General features: G+C 41.1%; 1 pseudogene; it reads left to right on the top strand.

The window, feature by feature from the left end:
• The window catches only part of LOC117469815, a 117,498-nt pseudogene that overhangs the window by 74,538 nt on the left and 18,516 nt on the right, over positions 1-24,444 (top strand).

The raw sequence follows: 24,444 nt of genomic DNA, 5'->3' as shown, positions 1-24,444 counted from the left end.
CTGAGTGTGCTGACTTTTCGTCCAATGTCCCACTGTCTGGCTACCTGCATAAAGTCAAGTTGTCGGCGAAATGTAGCTCCTCTGTTTTCATTGAAACACCTCCTCATATCTGTTAGCGTAACTAGCTAGCACTAGATGCTAACAACAACAACAACACGTAAGGTGTGCCTCGCTCGCGCCACACATACACACACCCTCCCGGTCCTCCCGATGGCCAGTCCGGGCCTGCCAGTGAGCGTGGAAGTGTGGTCTGCCACAAGCGGGCGGCAGGAGCGGGGCTGTCAGCATCAGCTTGTAGATGGTATTTTAAACCCGATGCGCTCTGAAACTATGGGGCGGCTGAGGACAAAAGATACACATGCGTTAATCGCGCTAAAAGAATTAGTGGCGTTAAAAAAAAATTGCGTTAACACGTTATTAACGCGTTAACTTGACAGCCCTAGCTTAGACACATGCATCCAATCGGCTCTATACGCAGATGATGGGGCTATTTGGATGAGGGGAAGAAATGCCCCATACGTAATGGAGAATATAGGTAGAGCGATTAAAAAAAGCATAGAGGTGGTCATATAACTGGGGATTCAAAATGTCAGAAAGGTAGCAAGTCACGCTACATGGTATTTACAAACAAAGGCCAGATTGATGGCCAACAGCTAACACTATAGGCTGCGTTTCACTTCGGTTAAATGGATTCCTTGCGTCCCTCACTTGCGTCGTTTCGCTGCGACTAGTCCCTCCCACCAGGGAAGCATGGAGAGACGCAAGGAAACCACGAGAAGCAGGGAAATGAGTTTTAAGAGCAATGGGACGTCCTTTCCTCCGGAGGGTCACGTGAAGCGACGTCCGTTTGTGATGACGCCGCACAGCTGATCGTCTGACAGCAGCCAGCTCTGTCCCCGTTGTTTTCACAAACACCCCCGCCTCTGTTAGTACACATTTACTGACACAAACATTTGTATCATCTGTTGTAGACCCAAATACATTAAATAAGAACTCATTCTCAAAAAAGATAAACGCCATTCTTAAAATGTATAAACGAACAATAGTTAGATTAATATTGATTAGAGTGCACAATAGAAATAAAATAATTGAGAGAAGAAAGAGAGATATGTTATCTATCAAAACCCAGTTAGATTAACATTCATTGGATTGCACACTTTGTCTGTTTGTGTGGATATGTAGCACATTAACATGTTAAATAGCACTTAATGACTGACTGAATGGAAATGACAATAAATGAAAATGTAAAACGAAAAAAGCGATCATGAAAATGTTTCCAATAAATGAATAAAATGATTTTTGAGCACTTTGTTGTTCAGATATATCACATATTTGTAACTGAATGATGCATTCATTGAAACAGAACACTGTATGAACTGAGGAGTGAGTCCCATGAGTTTCATGTGTTTTCTTCACTCCGCTGGGAAACTCTGCTCTCATGTCAAGAAGCATCAGATCATTGCATGCGCTGCATCGTCCAATCAGTGAGCGATACACAGTAAGGGGGCGGGGCGAGTCTCTGAGGATTTCATCGAAGGATGGTCTGGTGGTTCCTCGATTATAGCTCCTCCATTATCGCTCCTCGCTCCTCAGTCCTCGGTCCTCCGGCAAAAATAAGGCCATTGGGACGCTACTCAAGATGGCGCAGACAAATCAACTTCCGGTGAGACCGAGACCGAGGAGCGAGGAAATGAAAAATAAGAGAAGTGAAACGCAGCCACTATATGATCGTCCAATGACAAAGGTGAATGAGTTCAAGGACTGTGGTTTGAGGACAGAGGGTGTCGTTTTTTCTCATACTGATATTCTGAACAAACTGTGCTGTTGTATTTGCTGTAAAGTGTCTTTACTGTAGGGTATTTTATTATATGTACAGCACTTTGGCTCGACCAAAAATCGTTTCGCAACTGGGGCGCAGGCAAACAAGCATTAATAGACATTTACAGATCAATTATGAGGTCCACAATAGACTATGGTTGTATAGTGTATGGAACAGCAGCAAAAACATCGCTTTTAGGTTAGGGTTAGGGGTTATGTAGCGGCTGTGTATTGGAGCGATAAAGTCATCCCCTATCAATGCAGTTCTGATAGAAGCAGGAGAGACGCCTCTGGAGATCAGAAGAGAGAAACTTGCTCTGTCATACTGGGTCAGGCTACAAGGAAGTGGAGAGGGAAATATCACAAACAGAATACTACAGGATTGCTGGGAATATACAAAGTTCCAGGGGCGTGGGTTTGGCTGGACGAGTAAGGAGAGAACGAGGGCATATGGAGTGGAGAATATCACGTTTGCCAAAGCAACCCCATTCAGTAGTGTTCCTCCATGGCTTTCCCAGAAGCTAACATAGATATGAGTATCATAGAAAGGAAAAAAGAGTGGCAAATAAATGAAGTGGGAATTAAAACAAGTATGTATCTGAACGAAAAGTACTACAATTACCTAAAAATGTACACAGATGGTTCTAAGAACAAGGAAGAGTGTGTTGGAGTTGGTATATACATCCCAGACTTTAAAATATCGATTTCAAAAAGAGCGTCAGATCAACTATCAGTGTACACAGCAGAAATGCTGGCAGTAATAATAGGATTACAGTGGGTTGAAGAGGTCAGACCAGATAGGGTGGTGATATGCACAGATTAATTGTTCCTTTTAAAAAGCATACAGTCAACAACAACTGCCAGAGAAGACATTCTCATAGAACTGAACCACAGCCTGTTAAAGGGCCCATGTCATGGCCATTTCCACTGATCATAATTACATTGTTGAGGTATACTAAAATAGATTTATACTGTGCAATTTTCCAAACTCACATTGGTTTCGCATACAGCATCTCTGTCAAGCATGTGTATTCAGCAGTATTCACTTTCTCCACTAAACGACTCGTTGGAGCTCTTGCCCCCCCCTCCCTGTGAGCCTAGTGTGCTCCGATTGGTCAGCTCGGCCACTCGTTCTGATTAGTCAACCACCAGAGAGGCTGCGCCCATGTCAGTGCTTTTCCCGGCTGCTCTCAGCGTAACATCAGTCTTATCATGGCGTCGGTACAGCGGTATATTTTATATACATATATATTTTTAACTGTTGTTATAGAAGAGTGTGACGGCCTCAGGGCCTTTGTCTTACGGTGGGGTGGAGCTGAAGAGGGTAATCAGCGCGATCACGGACACCTCCGTAGCCGGCGCTATTAATCCCAGCGGCCCGGAGTCTCTCTCCAAAGCGGCTGCAGAAGGACGAACTGAGCGACCCTCTCCCCTCGACCACCTGTCTCTGCATTTACTACAATAAATGTGCCGTGGTTTTGTAAACTCGTGTATGTCTCCTTGTCTTTCCGTTGTGGCCTACGAGCGACTCATAACAAAGAGTAAGTTATTTTTACCCGTTATAAACTACTACTGTTTGATGAGAAATCAAATCATGGTTTGCTATATATGAATTCAGGGAAGAAAGGATAGGCCTACTAAGTATTTCCATTAAACTTTATTTTTAGAAATGTACAAAATGAACATAAATATACATATATACACGGTATATCATCCATTCCTCCTCCTCGCATCTTGCCTGCGCACAGTCGGTGCGGTGCCTTTTAGCACCCTCAGTAGTAGTAGAATCCCTTCCCCGTCATGGATTGTCCGCCAGGATCTGGCTGGACGAAATCAAATGCAAATCACAAAATATTAGAGAAACTTAGTTGTTTTAGATTCGTTAGTAGTAGTTGTGTAATGAACAGCTTGCCTGCTAATATGCTAACCTAGCTTTGTTTACCTTGGTAGCTAACACGATATGAACGTTAGCTTGGAGGAAAGGCAACTATAATGCAGTGTAATAAAACTACTATGAACAAAAGCTAGTGGTTCATATTAGGCTAGCAATAACGTGTTTATAATTGCAATCGTATACGGGTATTCTGCTACGTTCGGTCATACAATGTAACTTGCATGAATACATTGTTTTGCGCTAGCATACAGCTAGCCTCGTTAGCTACATGCAGTATATGTACGGTCACAATGTACGGTAAACCGGAGTATACTGTATGAGTATTCCGTGTGTGTGACTGCAGACATTCTCCTGCCATGACAAACATGTAAGGCCATCTGCTGACATTGTAGTTGATATATTTAAACGCTAGCAACGTAGCATCACAAAAATGTTTTTCTGACCGAAACTAGCTCTAGCTCCGTGTGTTAGATCGCTACGCCAGCTATAATGTAATTACGTTTCCCGACTGACCGGCAAATCACCCGGAGTATACTGTCAATAGGTATTTTGTGTGTGAATGCAGACATTCTCCTGCTATGAGATACATGTATGCAAGGCCATCTGCTGATATTAGAGTTGATATATGGAAACTCTAGCAACTTAGTTAGCACTGTGTCAATGGCTTAGCAGTCCAACACAGTTTACACATTTAAACAGTCTTGTTTGATAAATACACAAATAACAATGCAAACTTACAGGTTGTATACCCAGATCTTCCCCTGCTCCAAACGGTCCAAACAAGCTGTGCATATCCGGCCTCAAACTGGGCAATGTTTTGGAAGCTTTCGTCTGTGAAAATGCCGGTTCTTCGAACCTCTGGAGGAGGAACACGACGCTGCTGGTGTGGCCATAGCTCTTCGGGATTGGTCCATTTCATTCCGGGTACCGCATGACATCAGGCGGTACCCGGAAGAATCAAATGGGCAGTGACGTATCTCCAACGAGGCGTTTTGGGGAGGTATTTTCTGTGTTAGAGTTTTACTCGCTACAGGGTGTACTTTGAGGGTTTTGACTCTGCACACCGTTTACATGCATAAAAACCTTCATAACACACATGGGGACGGGTAATAACCGGAAAAGCATGACATGGGAGCTTTAAGACTTCACAGAGGCGGCATAGATCTGCAGTTCTGCTGGGTGCCTGCTCATGAGGGGGTGAAAGGGAACGAGTGTGCTCATGAGGGGGTGAAAGGGAACGAGTGTGCTCATGAGGGGGTGAAAGGGAACGAGTGTGCTCATGAGGGGGTGAAAGGGAACGAGTGTGCTGATGAATGAGCAAAAAGTGCACTACAAAAGGAAATCACATTACCAGTTCAACTTGGAAAAGGAGAATGAAAAGCAGTCATTAAGAAGAAAGGGATGGAGATCTGGCAGAAAAGGTGGGAGAAAGACCAGAAAGGCAAAGAGTATCATAAAGTTCAAAAGACAATCACAATTAATATTTAGAAAGAAAGAAACAGAAGGGAGGAAATCACGATAGCTAGACTCAGAATAAATCACACGGCTTTGAATGGTACGCTGTATATCATGGGGACAAGTGACATTGACATGTGTGGGAACTGTGGAGTAAAAGAAGATGTGGAACATATCTTGTTACATTGTGACATCTATAAAGCTGAAAGAGAAAAGCTAAAGGCTGACGTTTTCGAGGCGGAGAGAGAATGGAGTGGTTGGTGTTTTGGGAACAAAAGGAGAGGGAGTGAGAGCTACCAGAAAGGCACTGTTTGCCTTCTTGAGTGAAACTGGGGTTGGGAAAATAATTTGACAATGGGTCAGGAAAGATCATAGATTTTTATTTTTGTTTTATTTGTTTCATGTTTTTTGTTGATTTATTTATTTATTTTTATTTTTGATTAGATCATAGGTTGAGAGATGGAATGATTATGATGATTCATACTCTTGTACAGTAGGTGGCGGTATGCACCTTTTAAGTTGTTTAGAATCCGCCAAAAATCAAGAGAAGAAGAAGACTGACTGAGAGCGGGAGATGGGAGGCGGGGCTTATGGGAACACTCTACTGCGCATGCTCTGTGGGCCCACATCCCGGTACTTCTGCTTTCGACCATGCTCTCAGGCAGGATCCAGTTGTTGTAAAGCTTCCATCAGTCGGAGTCTCTATCAGCTCTCATTCATATATATCTGTGATATATTAGAATATAACCCGTTCCTCTCAGGAGAAGAAGAGACGAGAGGAGCTTTAGAACAATTCCACCTCTTCATCCGGGTCCTTATCTGCTGTTAGCTGCTTCATGCTAGGTGGCTAATGCTAGTCGGTGAACATCAACAAACTGACGAACAAAGAGGAGCAGAAATACCGGGTAATACTGTGTACTTTTACTATAATACTGTGTACTTTTACTATAGCACTGAGTTGTTTTACTGCTGATAATACTGAGTACTTTAAAACTGATAATACTTGGTCCTTTTTTAATTTGGAGCTGTTCATCGATCATTCCTCACAGCAGGCTAACCAAGATGGCAGCGCAGACAGCAGCAGCTAGCTCTCCCGAGTCTTCAGTGTTTTTAACGTGTGTTCGTCTAGTTCACTTCTAACATCCCGAACCGATAGTACAGTCAGGAGTATACAGTACAGTCGTGAGTTCTTGCTGGACAAGGAAATAACAACAAAACAAACAATAGACGCCACGCAGGCAGAGGTACTCAGCGGCTTTGAAATACGTTCAACCACGTGCTGAATAGCCCGCTATTCCGAGCATCATGGCTAATGTTCGCTCACTGGACAATAACATGGACATCATAAGACTACTCCGGTCGACCCAGAGTGGGATGAGAGAGTGCTGTGTGTAAGTTTTGACGGAATCATGGCTAAATGACAACATCCCAGAATCTGCCATTCAGCTCGACCGGCTAACATGCTACCGCTCAGACAGAGCTACGGTTAGCCGGGGGAAGGCGGTGTGATTGTTCACATCAGTGATGCTTGGTGTAGGGACGCTGTGGTTTTCTACAAACACTGTTCGCCGCTGGCGGAGTTTATGCTCGTGAAGTGCAGGCCTTTCCATCTTACCCTAACCTGCTAGCAGGATGGAGTTAATTTCTTCCCACCTCTGCTGTTATGCTACTTCTTAGCTGTAGATTGGTTTTGTGTTGACTGCGGTGTTAATACTTATTTCAGAGACCCAGAAGGAGAAGGAGCACTGAGAGCAGCATGGAGGAGAACAAAGAGACTCCCAGAACTCAGGTCAGTGTTCACTTCGTCACAATATATTCCTAACACTGTTATCCCTTACATTTGTGTTATTTAAGGACTTTAAACCTGTACTTTTGTTTAAGGTTAAACAACCTTGAACATTGTGGGTTTTATTTTACAGACTCTTATATTTAGATATGGGTTCAGGTGTATATCAGTATGTAGTGTCTCTACTTTAAAGAGTCCTCTCCTGCTGATGTTCAGGTGTATCACTAGTGTCTCTACTTTAAAGAGTCCTCTCCTGCTGATGTTCAGGTGTATATCAGTATGTAGTATCTCTGCTTTAAAGAGTCCTCTCCTGCTGATGTTCAGGTGTATATCAGTATGTAGTGTCTGTACTTTAAAGAGTCCTCTCCTGCTGATGTTCAGGTGTATATCAGTATGTAGTGTCTCTACTTTAAAGAGTCCTCTCCTGCTGATGTTCAGGTGTATATCAGTATGTAGTGTCTCTACTTTAAAGAGTCCTCTCCTGCTGATGTTCAGGTGTATATCAGTATGTAGTGTCTCTACTTTAAAGAGTCCTCTCCTGCTGATGTTCAGGTGTATATCAGTATGTAGTGTCTGTACTTTAAAGAGTCCTCTCCTGCTGATGTTCAGGTGTATATCAGTATGTAGTGTCTCTACTTTAAAGAGTCCTCTCCTGCTGATGTTCAGGTGTATATCAGTATGTAGTGTCTCTACTTTAAAGAGTCCTCTCCTGCTGATGTTCAGGTGTATATCAGTATGTGGTGTCTCTACTTTAAAGAGTCCTCTCCTGCTGATGTTCAGGTGTATATCAGTATGTGGTGTCTCTACTTTAAAGAGTCCTCTCCTGCTGATGCCGTTTTGAATCCAAAATAGGTACTTTACGTGATTCATGTAGATCTGCAATACAAATATTTTTTTGGGGGGGGGGTCTGGGACCCGGAGTAATCTGCGTCCGGGAGCTGTTATGTGCCACCATGAAGCGCATGGTGTTATTTTTTTATATATTATAATGAAGCGAGAGCTGTGTGCTCGAGTCTTCCTGTCTGTCGGCTGAACTCTGCTGCTCTGCGATGAGGGTCTAGCTTCAGCAGCTACATTACCTACGGGTGCGTTCGTTAATAGTAACTGTGCGGTCCCGAGTCACTGTGGCACAGACTGGACAGCTGTTAGAACGAGCCGTTCAGGTGTTCAGTGCAGAGCTCCCTGTCGGAGCGGCAGAGTGTGTTGTGAACTGAAACGTTTTTCTGTCGCAATATTATTTAAGGAATCGTTGAGCTAGCAAACTATTATACATTGTCACTATCTGCTAACGTTAGCCTTCGTTTTCTAATCGTTTTTTTCATAGGCTATAAACAGTGGTCGTATAGATATAGATATTGTACTTGAGTAAAAGTAGAAGTACTCAGATCTTGTACTAGAATAAAAGTAGAAGTACCAGAGTGTAGGAACAATCCTGCAATCAAAATGTTCCTCAAGTAAAAGTAGATAAAGTATTATCATCAAAATATAGTGAAAGTAGCGACAGTAAAAGTAGTCATTGTGCAGATTGGTCTATTTCAGAATAATATATGATATGTTTTATAATGATTGATCATTCAAGTTTTATCAAAGCTGGTAAAGGTGCAGCTCGTTTGAACGACTTTGTATACTGCAGGGTAGCTTGTGAATTTACTCCACAGGCCTGTACTACGAAGCCGGATTTTCGCTTGGCGAGCTAACTTCAGGGAAAACTCTGGGTTTCCGGTCCTACAACGTTGGTTATTTTCTTAACAGGCTAGCCTGCTCCGGAGCAGGTTAGGTTCCAGGCTAAGAGGTCAACTCAGTGAAAGCACCGCCTGCTGACCAATCAGAGCTCAGTGTGCGGAGTTTAAAGCGATCAAGTCATATTACAGGAGAAAGGAAATACAGTTTAGACTGCCGTTGCAGGAAAGACGGCCGGCAAAAATCACAGACTGTGTGAACGTGAAAATGAATAGAATATCACCTCCCATCTTCAGAGCAATCTGACTATTATAACATTAGCGTTAAGAAAACGTACTTACATATCTGCCACAACATAAGTAACCGGATCAAAGTAACATTACGTACTGTGTGTGCAGACGTCGATGTGTTCCATTATCATTCATATCACATCACAATGTATCATATATTTCCTTATCTGAGTCAGCTTCTTGAGCCGTATCTGGCCGTGCAACACTCAGTGTCACATACTGTATGCAGAAGTATTATTTTAAAGGAGAGGTGTCATGCTTTTCCGGTTATTACCCGTCCCCTTGTGTGTTATGACGGTTTTTATGCATGTAAGGGTGCAGAGTCAAAACCCTCAAAGTACACCCTGTAGCGAGTAAAACTCTAACACAGAAAATACCTCCCCAAAACGCTTCGTTGGAGATACGTCATTGTCCATTTGATTCTTCCGGGACGGCATGATGTCAAGCCGTACCCGGAACGAAATGGACCAATCCGTGGAGCCGTTACGTTAAGCCCCCGCTGATTGGTTCAAATTGACCAATCCACGGACGTCCTCACACACACACACTCAGTGCAGAGAGCTCAGCTGATTTCTCCTCCCTGGCTGCAGGCTGAAAACAGACAGTTGGGATCGCGGCAAAATTCTCTCTGCAGACCCATTCTCACAGCGTTTATCAACCTTTTTCTTACTCAATATCAAGCCACACTTATTGTTTTTACTTCGGATGTGAGTTTGTGTGTGCTCAGGATGAGTTTGGCTGTGTTTCGCTATGTATCCTAAACAAGGAAACAACACCTCCACGGAACTCAGCGCGATTCACAACGTCCCGACCAATCAGAGCACACTGTGCTCTACTTTAAAGAGTATTCTCCTGTTGATGTTCAGGTGTATATCAGTATGTAGTGTCTCTACTTTAAAGAGTCCTCTCCTGCTGATGTTCAGGTGTATATCAGTATGTAGTGTCTCTACTTTAAAGAGTCCTCTCCTGCTGATGTTCAGGTGTATATCAGTATGTGGTGTCTCTACTTTAAAGAGTTCTGTCCTGCTGATGTTCAGGTGTATATCAGTATGTAGTGTCTCTACTTTAAAGAGTCCTCTCCTGCTGATGTTCAGGTGTATATCAGTATGTAGTGTCTTATTGTTTTTACTTCGGCTGTGACTTTGTGTGTGCTCAGGATGAGTTTGGCTGTGTTTCGCTATGTATCCTAAACAAGGAAACACCTCCACGGAGCTCAGCGCGATTCACAACGTCCCGACCAATCAGAGCACACTGTGCTCACAGGGAGGGTGGGGGCTGGAGCTATTGGAGCTACAACGAGCCGTTAAAGGCAGAGAGTGAAATTCAGTGAATACACGTAGTTTACAGAGATGCTGTATGAGGAACCAATGTGAGTTTGGAAAAATGCACAATATAAATCTATTCTAGTAGACCTCAACAATGGAATTATGATCAGTGGAAATGGCCATGACACCTCTCCTTTAAGCAATACATTAAGTTGACGAAACACTCGAGTCAAATGTAATTAAAGTCAGATCCACTCGTGTCTTAGACGGGGCAGTGATTTCATAAACCTGTTAATGTACGCATTCAAACACTTTTTCTTTTACCAGCTGTATTCACCTTGCAGTTGCAACTATGTGACTTTCATCCTGGATAAAGTGTTTAAGTCAGGGGTCTGCAACCTTTTTGACCAGAAGAGCCATTTTGCCCCCTTTTCCAACACTTTTTTTTGTCTGGAGCCGCAAAACATATTTGTTGTATATATTGTTATATCATAGACAAAAACTACAGTTTTTGCATTTATTATGTATATGTTAACAAGTAAACTAGCTGTTCACACTATTCCTAATATTACCCATAAATATTAGCAGATTCTATTTTATTTTTAAAACATATTGATGTAAATACATGCACATATCGGTATGTTGTATAAATATTGCAAATCAAGACCTCAATTCACTACTTATTACCAAAAATCGTAGTTCTATCTCCGGTAATCATGCATTCAAATGTCCCGCCACGAACTTCCGGGGAACTATTGATTCTCCCTGAACCACGTGACGATCAAGCATTTTGGACTTCCGTTGTCATAACTCTCTCTCTATATGGCGCTGCCTAACCTTAACCTGCTAGCAGGATGGAGTTAATTTCTTCCCACCTCTGCTGTTAAGCTACTTCTTAGGTGTAGATTGGTTTTGTGTTGACTGTAGTGTTAATACTTATTTCAGAGACCCAGAAGGAGAAGGAGCACCGAGAGCAGCATGAAGGAGAACAAAGAGACCCCCAGAACTCAGGTCAGTGTTGACTTCATCACAATATATTCCTAACACTGCTGTCCCTTACACTGGGGCACATTTGTGTTATTTAAGGACTTTAAACCTGTACTTTTGTTTAAGGAGAAAACAAACTTGAACATTGTGGGTTTTATTTTACAGACTCTTATATTTAGATATGGGTTCAGGTGTATATCAGTATGTAGTGTCTCTACTTTAAAGAGTCCTCTCCTGCTGATGTTCAGGTGTATATCAGTATGTAGTGTCTCTACTTTAAAGAGTCCTCTCCTGCTGATGTTCAGGTGTATATCAGTATGTAGTGTCTCTACTTTAAAGAGTCCTCTCCTGCTGATGTTCAGGTGTATATCAGTATGTAGTGTCTGTACTTTAAAGAGTCCTCTCCTGCTGATGTCCAGGTGTATATCAGTATGTAGTGTCTCTACTTTAAAGAGTCCTCTCCTGCTGATGTTCAGGTGTATATCAGTATGTAGTGTCTCTACTTTAAAGAGTCCTCTCCTGCTGATGTTCAGGTGTATATCAGTATGTGGTGTCTCTACTTTAAAGAGTCCTCTCCTGCTGATGTTCAGGTGTATATCAGTATGTGGTGTCTCTACTTTAAAGAGTCCTCTCCTGCTGATGCCGTTTTGAATCCAAAATAGGTACTTTACGTGATTCATGTAGATCTGCAATACAAATATTTTTTTGGGGGGGGGGTCTGGGACCCGGAGTAATCTGCGTCCGGGAGCTGTTATGTGCCACCATGAAGCGCATGGTGTTATTTTTTTATATATTATAATGAAGCGAGAGCTGTGTGCTCGAGTCTTCCTGTCTGTCGGCTGAACTCTGCTGCTCTGCGATGAGGGTCTAGCTTCAGCAGCTACATTACCTACGGGTGCGTTCGTTAATAGTAACTGTGCGGTCCCGAGTCACTGTGGCACAGACTGGACAGCTGTTAGAACGAGCCGTTCAGGTGTTCAGTGCAGAGCTCCCTGTCGGAGCGGCAGAGTGTGTTGTGAACTGAAACGTTTTTCTGTCGCAATATTATTTAAGGAATCGTTGAGCTAGCAAACTATTATACATTGTCACTATCTGCTAACGTTAGCCTTCGTTTTCTAATCGTTTTTTTCATAGGCTATAAACAGTGGTCGTATAGATATAGATATTGTACTTGAGTAAAAGTAGAAGTACTCAGATCTTGTACTAGAATAAAAGTAGAAGTACCAGAGTGTAGGAACAATCCTGCAATCAAAATGTTCCTCAAGTAAAAGTAGATAAAGTATTATCATCAAAATATAGTTAAAATAGCGACAGTAAAAGTAGTCATTGTGCAGATTGGTCTATTTCAGAATAATATATGATGTGTTTTATAATGATTGATCATTCAAGTTTTATCAAAGCTGGTTAAGGTGCAGCTAGTTTGAAAGACTTTATATACTGCAGGGTAGCTTGTGAATTTACTCCACAGGCCTGTACTACGATGCCGGATTTTCGCTTGGCGAGCTAACTTCAGGGAAAACTCTGGGTTTCCGGTCCTACGACGTTGGTTATTTTCTTAACAGGCTAGCCTGTTCCGGAGCAGGTTAGGTTCCAGGCTAAGAGATCAACTCAGTGAAAGCACCGCCTGCTGACCAATCAGAGCTCAGTGTGCGGAGTTTAAAGCGATCAAGTCATATTACAGGAGAAAGGAAATACAGTTTAGACTGCCGTTGCAGGAAAGACGGCCGCAAAAATCACAGACTGTGTGAACGTGAAAATGAATAGAATATCACCTCCCATCTTCAGAGCAATCTGACTATTATAACATTAGCGTTAAGAAAACGTACTTACATATCTGCCACAACATAAGTAACCGGATCAGAGTAACATTAAGTACAGTCCGCGGCACTGTGTGTGCAGACGTCGATGTGTTCCATTATCATTCATATCACATCATAATGTAGACTATCATATATTTCCTTATCTGAGTCAGCTTCTTGAGCCGTATCTGGCCGTGCAACACTCAGTGTCACATACTGTATGCAGAAGTATTATTTTAAAGGAGAGGTGTCATGCTTTTCCGGTTATTACCCGTCCCCTTGTGTGTTATGACGGTTTTTATGCATGTAAGGTGTGCAGAGTCCAAACCCTCAAAGTACACCCTGTAGCGAGTAAAACTCTAACACAGAAAATACCTCCCCAAAACGCTTCGTTGGAGATACGTCATTGTCCATTTGATTCTTCCGGGACGGCATGATGTCAAGCCGTACCCGGAACGAAATGGACCAATCCGTGGAGCCGTTACGTTAAGCCCCCGCTGATTGGTTCAAATTGACCAATCCACTGACTTCCTCACACACACACACTCAGTGCAGAGAGCTCTGCTGATTTCTCCTCCCTGGCTGCAGGCTGATAACAGACAGTTGGGATCGCGGCAAAATTCTCTCTGCAGACCCATTCTCACAGCGTTTATCAACCTTTTTCTTACTCAATATCAAGCCACACTTATTGTTTTTACTTCGGATGTGAATTTGTGTGTGCTCAGGATGAGTTTGGCTGTGTTTCGCTATGTATCCTAAACAAGGAAACAACACCTCCACGGAACTCAGCGCGATTCACAACGTCCCGACCAATCAGAGCACACTGTGCTCTACTTTAAAGAGTTCTCTCCTGCTGATGTTCAGGTGTATATCAGTATGTGGTGTCTCTACTTTAAAGAGTTCTCTCCTGCTGATGTTCAGGTGTATATCAGTATGTAGTGTCTCTACTTTAAAGAGTCCTCTCCTGCTGATGTTCAGGTGTATATCAGTATGTAGTGTCTCTACTTTAAAGAGTCCTCTCCTGCTGATGTTCAGGTGTATATCAGTATGTAGTATCTCTGCTTTAAAGAGTCCTCTCCTGCTGATGTTCAGGTGTATATCAGTATGTAGTGTCTCTACTTTAAAGAGTCCTCTCCTGCTGATGTTCAGGTGTATATCAGTATGTAGTGTCTCTACTTTAAAGAGTCCTCTCCTGCTGATGTTCAGGTGTATATCAGTATGTAGTGTCTCTACTTTAAAGAGTCCTCTCCTGCTGATGTTCAGGTGTATATCAGTATGTAGTGTCTCTACTTTAAAGAGTCCTCTCCTGCTGATGTTCAGGTGTATATCAGTGTGTAGTGTCTCTACTTTAAAGAGTCCTCTCCTGCTGATGTTCAGGTGTATATCAGTATGTGGTGTCTCTACTTTAAAGAGTCCTCTCCTGCTGATGTTCAGGTGTATATCAGTATGTGGTGTCTCTACTTTAAAGAGTCCTCTCCTGCTGATGCCGTTTTGAATCCAAAATAGGTACTTTACGTGATTCATGTAGATCTGCAATACAAATATTTTTTTGGGGGGCGGTCTGGGACCCGGAGTAATCTGCGTCCGGGAGCTGTTATGTGCCACCATGAAGCGCATGGTGTTATTTTTTTATATATTATAATGAAGCGCGAGCTGTGTGCTCGAGTCTTCCTGTCTGTCGGCTGAACTCTGCTGCTCTGCGATGAGGGTCTAGCTTCAGCAGCTACATTACCTACGGGTGCGTTCGTTAATAGTAACTGTGCGGTCCCGAGTCACTGTGGCACAGACTGGACAGCTGTTAGAACGAGCCGTTCATGTGTTCAGTGCAGAGCTCCCTGTCGGAGCGGCAGAGTGTGTTGTGAACTGAAACGTTTTTCTGTCGCAATATTATTTAAGGAATCGTTGAGCTAGCAAACTATTATACATTGTCACTATCTGCTAACGTTAGCTTTAGCCTTCGTTTTCTAATCGTTTTTTTCATAGGCTATAAACAGTGGTCGTATAGATATAGATATTGTACTTGAGTAAAAGTAGAAGTACTCAGATCTTGTACTAGAATAAAAGTAGAAGTACCAGAGTGTAGGAACAATCCTGCAATCAAAATGTTCCTCAAGTAAAAGTAGATAAAGTATTATCATCAAAATATAGTTAAAATAGCGACAGTAAAAGTAGTCATTGTGCAGATTGGTCTATTTCAGAATAATATATGATATGTTTTATAATGATTGATCATTCAAGTTTTATCAAAGCTGGTAAAGGTGCAGCTAGTTTGAACGACTTTGTATACTGCAGGGTAGCTTGTGAATTTACTCCAGAGGCCTGTACTACAAAGCCGGATTTTCGCTTGGCGAGCTAACTTCAGGGAAAACTCTGGGTTTCCGGTCCTACAACGTTGGTTATTTTCTTAACAGGCTAGCCTGCTCCGGAGCAGGTTAGGTTCCAGGCTAAGAGGTCAACTCAGTGAAAGCACCGCCTGCTGACCAATCAGAGCTCAGTGTGCGGAGTTTAAAGCGATCAAGTCATATTACAGGAGAAAGGAAATACAGTTTAGACTGCCGTTGCAGGAAAGACGGCCGGCAAAAATCACAGACTGTGTGAACGTGAAAATGAATAGAATATCACCTCCCATCTTCAGAGCAATCTGACTATTATAACATTAGCGTTAAGAAAACGTACGTACATATCTGCCACAACATAAGTAACCGGATCAAAGTAACATTACGTACTGTGTGTGCAGACGTCAATGTGTTCCATTATCATTCATATCATAATGTATCATATATTTCCTTATCTGAGTCAGCTTCTTGAGCCGTATCTGGCCGTGCAACACTCAGTGTCACATACTGTATGCAGAAGTATTATTTTAAAGGAGAGGTGTCATGCTTTTCCGGTTATTACCCGTCCCCTTGTGTGTTATGACGGTTTTTATGCATGTAAGGGTGCAGAGTCAAAACCCTCAAAGTACACCCTGTAGCGAGTAAAACTCTAACACAGAAAATACCTCCCCAAAACGCCTCGTTGGAGATACGTCATTGTCCATTTGATTCTTCCGGGACGGCATGATGTCAAGCCGTACCCGGAACGAAATGGACCAATCCGTGGAGCCGTTACGTTAAGCCCCCGCTGATTGGTTCAAATTGACCAATCCACGGACTTCCTCACACACACACACACTCAGTGCAGAGAGCTCTGCTGATTTCTCCTCCCTGGCTGCAGGCTGATAACAGACAGTTGGGATCGCGGCGAAATTCTCTCTGCAGACCCATTCTCACAGCGTTTATCAACCTTTTTCTTACTCAATATCAAGCCACACTTATTGTTTTTACTTCGGATGTGAGTTTGTGTGTGCTCAGGATGAGTTTGGCTGTGTTTCGCTATGTATCGCTAACAAGGAAACAACACCTCCACGGAGCTCAGCGCGATTCACAACGTCCCGACCAATCAGAGCACACTGTGCTCACAGGGAGGGTGGGGGCTGGAGCTATTGGAGCTACAACGAGCCGTTAAAGGCAGAGAGCGAAATTCAGTGAATACACGTAGTTTACAGAGATGCTGTTTGAGAAACCAATGTGAGTTTGGAAAAATGCACAATATAAATCTATTTTAGTAGACCTCAACAATGGAATTATGATCAGTGGAAATGGCCATGACAACTCTCCTTTAACCTGTTACGCACCACCCCCCCGGTACCGGGCGGATAAACGCGTCATTTGCAGGAAACAACGTCAAAGGAATCTTAATATTTAATAAACTATGAATCTTTTATATCCATGTAACGGGAAGAAACAGGCTTGGTGCTTAACAGGTTAAGCAATACATTAAGTTGACGAAACACTCGAGTCAAATGTAATTAAAGTAAAGTCACGGGGCAGTGATTTCATAAACCTGTTAATGTACGCATTCAAACACTTTTTCTTTTACCAGCTGTATTCACCTTGCAGGTGCAGCTATGTGGCTTTTATCCTGGATAAAGTGTTTAAGTCAGGGGTCTGCAACCTTTTTGACCAAAAGAGCCATTTTGCCCCCTTTTCCAACACTTTTTTTTGTCTGGAGGCGCAAAACAAATTTGTTGTAGATATTGTTATATCATAGACAAAAACTACAGTTTTTTTGCATTTATTATGTATATGTTAACAAGTAAACTAGCTGTTCACACTATTCCTAATATTACCCATAAATATTAGCAGATTCTATTTTATTTTTAAAACATATTGATGTAAATACATACACATATCGGTATGTTGTATGAATATTGCAAATCAAGACCTTTATTCACTACTTATTACCAAAAATCGTAGTTCTATCGCCGGTAATCATGCATTCAAATGTCCCGCCACGAGCTTCCGGGGAACTATTGATTCTCCCTGAACCACGTGACGATCAAGCATTTTGGACTTCCGTTGTCATAACTCTCTCTCTATATGGCGCTGCCTAACCAGCTAGCAGGATGGAGTTAATTTCTTCCCACCTCTGCTGTTAAGCTACTTCTTAGCTGTAGATTGGTTTTGTGTTGACTGTAGTGTTAATACTTATTTCAGAGACGGAGAAGGAGCACTGAGAGCAGCATGGAGGAGAACAAAGAGACCCCCAGAACTCAGGTCAGTGTTGACTTATCACAATATATTCCTAACACTGCTGTCCCTTACACTGGGGGACATTTGTGTTATTTAAGGACTTTAAACCTGTACTTTTGTTTAAGGTTAAACAACCTTGAACATTGTGGGTTTTATTTTACAGACTCTTATATTTAGATATGGGTTCAGGTGTATATCCGTATGTAGTGTCTCTACTTTAAAGAGTTCTCTCCTGCTGACGTTCAGGTGTATATCAGTATGTGGTGTCTCTACTTTAAAGAGTTCTCTCCTGCTGATATTCAGGTGTATATCAGTATGTAGTGTCTCTACTTTAAAGAGTCCTCTCCTGCTGATGTTCAGGTGTATATCAGTATGTAGTGTCTCTACTTTTAGTGAGTCCTCTCCTGCTGATGTTCAGGTGTATATCAGTATGTAGTGTCTCTACTTTAAAGAGTCCTCTCCTGCTGATGTTCAGGTGTATATCAGTATGTAGTGTCTCTACTTTAAAGAGTCCTCTCCAGCTGATGTTCAGGTGTATATCAGTATGTAGTGTCTCTACTTTTAGTGAGTCCTCTCCTGCTGATGTTCAGGTGTATATCAGTATGTAGTGTCTCTACTTTAAAGAGTCCTCTCCTGCTGATGTTCAGGTGTATATCAGTATGTAGTGTCTCTACTTTAAAGAGTCCTCTCCTGCTGATGTTCAGGTGTATATCAGTATGTAGTGTCTCTACTTTAAAGAGTCCTCTCCTGCTGATGTTCAGGTGTATATCAGTATGTAGTGTCTCTACTTTTAGTGAGTCCTCTCCTGCTGATGTTCAGGTGTATATCAGTATGTAGTGTCTCTACTTTAAAGAGTCCTCTCCTGCTGATTTTCAGGTGTATATCAGTATGTAGTGTCTCTACTTTAAAGAGTCCTCTCCTGCTGATGTTCAGGTGTATATCAGTATGTAGTGTCTCTTCTTTAACCTGTTATGCCCCATTCGGGGGGAAAAGCGCAGCATCTGCAAGAAACAGCGTCTGAGGGCTTCTTAATATTTAAATGACGAAATGATGGAAACTATCTCAAAGCTAAATCTGGCACTGTTACGCTTGACACATTTTAATGTTTTAAGTGTTCATTACTGTGCATTGTCCCTGCCAAATAAACGATTAAATAAATAAAAACCTATTAATGTGTCATACCCACTTAACGGGAAGAAACTCAGCGATCAGACAATATTAACCATTTTTAGCAAAACAAGACATAAGGGTTATAACAAAGGCTCTGAATTAGCCCTGAGCAAAAATGCTAACACTTAGCACAGAACTCACGTTAAAATACCCTTATTACTTATCGTATCTGCACAAAGAAGATATCGATTAGCAAGCTGAGATTGCACAGATTCGACAGGTATTGGTATCATCACTGACCAGTGCTCATTTAGACGCTTCTGGTGAGACTTGTTTTGTTTCGTTAAAAATTGATCATATCGTCAGTTAGCTGAGTTTCTTCCCGTTAAGTGAATACAACACATTCATAGTTTATTAAATGTTAAGAAGCCCTGAGACACAGTTTCATGAAAAAAAGAGCCCGTAGCCCCTGCCAAGGGGGTCTGTGGGGCTTAACAGGTTAAAGAGTCCTCTCCTGCTGATGTTCAGATGTATATCAGTATGTAGTGTCTCTACTGGGACATGTCTCCATGCTTTAATGTTCAAAAAGCTCTTTATTGTGCCTGTGTTGCAGCACCTCTTTTCACCCTCTGTCAAAATTCAGAGAATCTTTTGGAAAAAAAGTCAAAATTGTAAGGAAAAAGGCAGAATTCTGATTTAAAAAATGTTTCTTTGGAAATAAAAAAATAAAACTAAATTCGGATGAAAAGGTCAACATTTGGAGAAAAGAGGTCAAAATTAAGATTATTTTTTTTTTAAATCAAAATTATAATTCAGAGTTTGGAAAAATCTCAATATTGAAAAACTGTGTGATTCTGAAACATGTAAATATAAAAAAAAATCATAAGTACCCTGTATCAAGATTGATGCAAAACAAGTGAAATTTGACCTTTTTTATAGATCGGTCGATTTTGATGATTGACATCTCTTTTTAACCATTAGAGCCAATATAATTGAGGGGAAGTTCCTAAAAATCCATCTAAACATTACCCATTGGTGAATAGAGTGATGCGTAGCCAGAATGCCCAAAACAGGAAGCTGTCATACACTCTGGTAGCTATGATGGCAGATACATATGAAAACTCTGTGTTGGATTAACCTTCAGCCGCGTTATCCTTTTAATGCCATTGAACACAACTTTTGATCAGAACAACAGCTAAGGTAAGACAATGTCCTGTGTTTCCTCCGTAATGCTACGTGGTGTGATGTCTGTGTTAGCTTCCCATGTCGCGAGTTCTGACCGTGCAGTGATGAGACGTATACCAGTGGAATCTTTGGAATCTCAGCTTTCAGATATGTCGTTTGTGCAGATAATATGAAGTTTATAAGATCGTTTTTGCTAGTTATGACCGGAAGTAGCATTAGCCCGTCTTCGCTAAGGGCTGATTTAGACGCTGGTGAGACTTCATTTCATTTCATTTCAATCTTTATTTCGAACGGATTAAAAAATAACAAATAAAAAATAGCAAATGTGAAAAAACAGAATACCGTATTGTTAAAATACAGTATTTATCCACATTCACGATAATATTTATATATTCAACAAAAAAAATCTTCATATTAATAATAATAATAATAAATAAAAATAAATCATATGTGTCCGAAAGGGAGTAGGAGGAAGCAAATGCTTATTAATTCCCACCCCTTACTTGATCAATGATTGTCCTTTAAGTCATTGTGCAAGTTATTCCTACTTGCATTTACATTTATACATACATACATACATTCTCATCTTCAATCACCTCTCTTCATTCTCATAGTTTTCCAAAAAAGTGTTTCTGTACATCCTTTTAAATTGAATTATGCTTGTGCTTTGTTTTAACTCCTGCTCCAAACCATGACTTGTGTTTTGTTTTGGTAAAAATGGTTCATATCGTCAGTTAGCTGAGTTTCTTCCCGTTAAGTGGGTATGACACATTAATAGGTTATTAAATATTAAGAAGCCCTGAGACACAGTTTCGTGAAAATTGTAATGTGTGTGTGTGTATGTGGAACTTCCCTTTCGATTCTATTGGCTCTAACGGTTCAAAAGAGATGTCAATCACCAGAATCGACCAATGGGTTCCAGAGAAACGGCAAATACACCCAAATGACCCCAGAGGTGGGTTTCTTTTGGTGCTAAATCTCTCTAAAAAGGTCAAATGTCACTTGTTTTGCATCAATCTTGATACAGGGTATTTATTATGTTATAGTTTGGATTCCTAAAGCTTTTAGTCTCCGATCCCATCATTCAAGGGTGGTTTTCACTATAAGTAATGTTTTTTTTGGACGGACACTATAATCTGAATTTACTTTCAAATAAAACAATTCTATATTGATTCTGACTTTTCTACATCCAACTCACAGGTTTATCATTGCTTTGAGAAAAAAGATTATTAATTTACCCCTTTTTAGAAGTGAAGATATTGTCATTTGTTCTGGGAATGTCATTTTCGACCTGAAAAACAGGCTTGGGCCTTAACAGGTTAAAGATATCATCTTATAATTTCTCCAGTTAATTACTTACATTAAGACAATTGTTTTTTGTATTACAAGTTTTCTGAAATAGCATGTTTAAATATGCGCATATAATCATACATTTCAGGAAAACAATTCTGAACATTGGATAAAGTCAGGTTCAAAATTCTTGTTTCATTTTGTAGTCATATTAGAATCTAAAGTTTTTATTGAAGGGATTTTGGATATCTCTTTTTATCACTCCATAAATCAGAAAATACTGTCAACAGCCCTAAAATATCAATTTGTGCCATGTTTTTAGGTATAAAATGTCATATAATTTATGCTATATATGAACAAACCCTTCTGTAAAAACCTTCAGAATATTGATAGGAATATTACTGGAAGGTTTGGTGTATGTAAGTGCTACTGAAGTGGAAATTTCTCACTCAGAATATGAGAAAAAAACTAATTTTGAGAAAACGACCTTTAAAGATGGCTGTGTGGCGCTACCTAAACCCTCCTGTCCTCTGGATAACAGCTTGCGCCTCGACACACTCAGTGAAGGTATTTCGTGTTCGGGGTCATTTTGTTTTTTGTCTAACCTTGCTTCGTGGAAGTGAAAATTGTCGTCTTCTGTGTTTGGCTGTTCTTTTGCCATTTTGAGATACAAATTTCCAGCGAAAGCTAAACCAGGAAGTCTTTTAGCACACCACGTGACGCATCTGAACGAATCACGTTGTCAGAAATTGACACCAGTCAATGAGATTTCGTTTTTTGGTTTAACCTGTTCCACTCTGAGCCTGTTTTTCAGGTCTCAGGGTCGAAAATGACATTCCCAGAACAAATGACCATATCTTCCCTTCTAAAAGGGTTAAATTAATAATCTTTGTTCTCAAAGTAATGATAAACCTGTGAGTTGGATGTAGAAGTGTCAGAATCAATATAAATGTTTTTTATTTTAAAGAAAATTCAGATTTTACATAGTAAAAAACTGTAAATTATAGTGTCCGTCCAAAAATTATTTTTTACAGATAGTGAAAACTACCCTTGGATGATGGGTTAGTAGACTAAAAGCTTTAGGAATCCAAAGTACAACATATAATAAGTACCCTGTATCAAGATTGATGCAAAACAAGTGAAATTTGACCTTTTTAGAGAGATTTAGCCAAAAACTGGGCCATCTGGGGTCATTTGGGTGGATTTGACCTATCTCTGGCCCCCCTTGCTCGATTTGGTTGGTTGACATACCCTTGTGACCGTTAGAGCCAATAGAATCGAAGGGGGAGGCTCCCACCCAGACAGGTTGTAAAGAAAAAATGTGGTTGCTTCGCGTGTGGAAAACGAAACCAAAGTAGAGGAATGTCTCCTTCTGGAGTTTGGAAACTAAAACGCAGTTGTATTGCTTATGGATTATCAGAAATAATTTCAAAGAAGGCACAGACACATAGGATGAACCTATGGATTAACTGCAGCATCGTTTTTTTATCGTTTTAATGCCATTGAAGACCACTTTTGACCAAGGTCAGCCATATTTACTGTTTAGCTTCTTAGCTCCACATGTGATGATGTACGCTTTCGTTTAGAGCGTCGCGAATGTTTATCACTGAGTGTTGAGGAGGGCACCGTTAGATTCAGTGTCTCCAGGACACCAAAAAAGAGTGTTTGGTTGTGCATCTAGGATAAGTAATAAGGGAGTTCTGAGTGAGTTTATGTGCCTTTGTAGGTTACGTTTTTTTGTCGAGGCTAATTCAGAGGCTGAGTGCTAGCATTGTGGGGTTTTTTTGAAAAAAAAATTAAAAAGATCAGTTAGCTGAGTTTCTTCCCGTTACATGGATATAACACATTCATAGTTTTATTCAATATTAAGATTCCTTAGACGTTGTTTCCTGCAAATGACGCGTTTATCCGCCCGGTACCGGGGGGAAGGTGTGAAACAGGTTAAGACCCCTTTGTACACGATTGGTTGCTGATACAAAGGAAATGACCATATTTGGATCTGATGAGATTGTGCAACGATACCTCTGATTAAATGGTTATGTTATGTTATGTTAAAATGCTAACTTGGTGAATTTAGGATAAATCTACAGACGCAGACTGCTGCATTTAAGTGATTCTTCAACCGTTATTTAATAACATTTGTTGAGAACAATTAGTTGAAAATGATAGCTCAATTACTTTTGTTTTTGTTCAAGAAGGCATGTTGCAAAAGACTGTCAAAAAATGTACTTAATGAATGTCTCTCTGTATGTCTGTTGCTTTAGAACCAGAGAGGACTCAGACTTCACAGCTGTGACCTGTGTGACAAATCCTTCAAGACCTCTGGAGAATTAAAGGTTCATCAGAGAGCTCACACAGGAGAGAAACCCCACAACTGTGACCTGTGTGGGAAAACGTTCAATACTCTATTTGAACTGAAGTCCCATTATCGTATTCACACTAGAGAGAAACCATACAGCTGTGACCAATGTGGGAAAACCTTTGCTCAGAAAGCCAACCTTTCATCTCATCAGCGCACTCATACTGGAGAGAAACCCTACAGTTGTGAACAGTGTGGCAAACACTTTACAGAGAGAGGTCACCTTCGAGTCCACACAGGAGAGAAACCATACAGCTGTGATGAGTGTGGGAAAATGTTCACTTCATCAAGTAAACTCACAATCCATCATCGTATTCACACGGGTGAAAAACCATACTGGTGTGAAGAGTGTGGAAAAATGTTCACTTCATCAAGTAAACTCACAATCCATCATCGTATTCACACGGGTGAAAAACCATACTGCTGTGAAGAGTGTGGAAAAACGTACATTACATCAAGTAAACTCACAATCCATCATCGTATTCACACGGGTGAAAAACCATACTGCTGTGAAGAGTGTGGAAAAACATACATTACATCAAGTGAACTCAAAGTCCATCATCGTGTTCACACTGGAGAGAAACCATACTGCTGTGTACAGTGTGGGAAAACTTTTTCTTGTTCTCGTTACCTCAGAGCACACCAACGCATCCATACTGAAGAGAAACCGTACAGCTGTGACCTGTGTGACAAATCCTTCAAGACCTCTGGACAATTAACGGTTCATCAGAGAGTTCACACTGGAGAGAAACCTTACAGCTGTGACCTGTGTGGGAAAACGTTCACTAAATCAGGTAATCTCACAATCCATCATCGCATTCACACAGGGGAAAAACCATACTGCTGTGAAGAGTGTGGAAAAACGTACATTACATCAAGTGAACTCAAAGTCCATCATCGTGTTCACACTGGAGAGAAACCATATTGCTGTGAAGAGTGTGGAAAAACATAC

This window comes from Trematomus bernacchii, unplaced genomic scaffold (assembly GCF_902827165.1).
Source record: "Trematomus bernacchii unplaced genomic scaffold, fTreBer1.1, whole genome shotgun sequence".
NCBI lineage: Eukaryota > Metazoa > Chordata > Actinopteri > Perciformes > Nototheniidae > Trematomus > Trematomus bernacchii.
The sequence above is the reverse complement of the archived record's forward strand: the minus strand, read 5'-3'. Positions and strand labels throughout refer to the sequence as shown.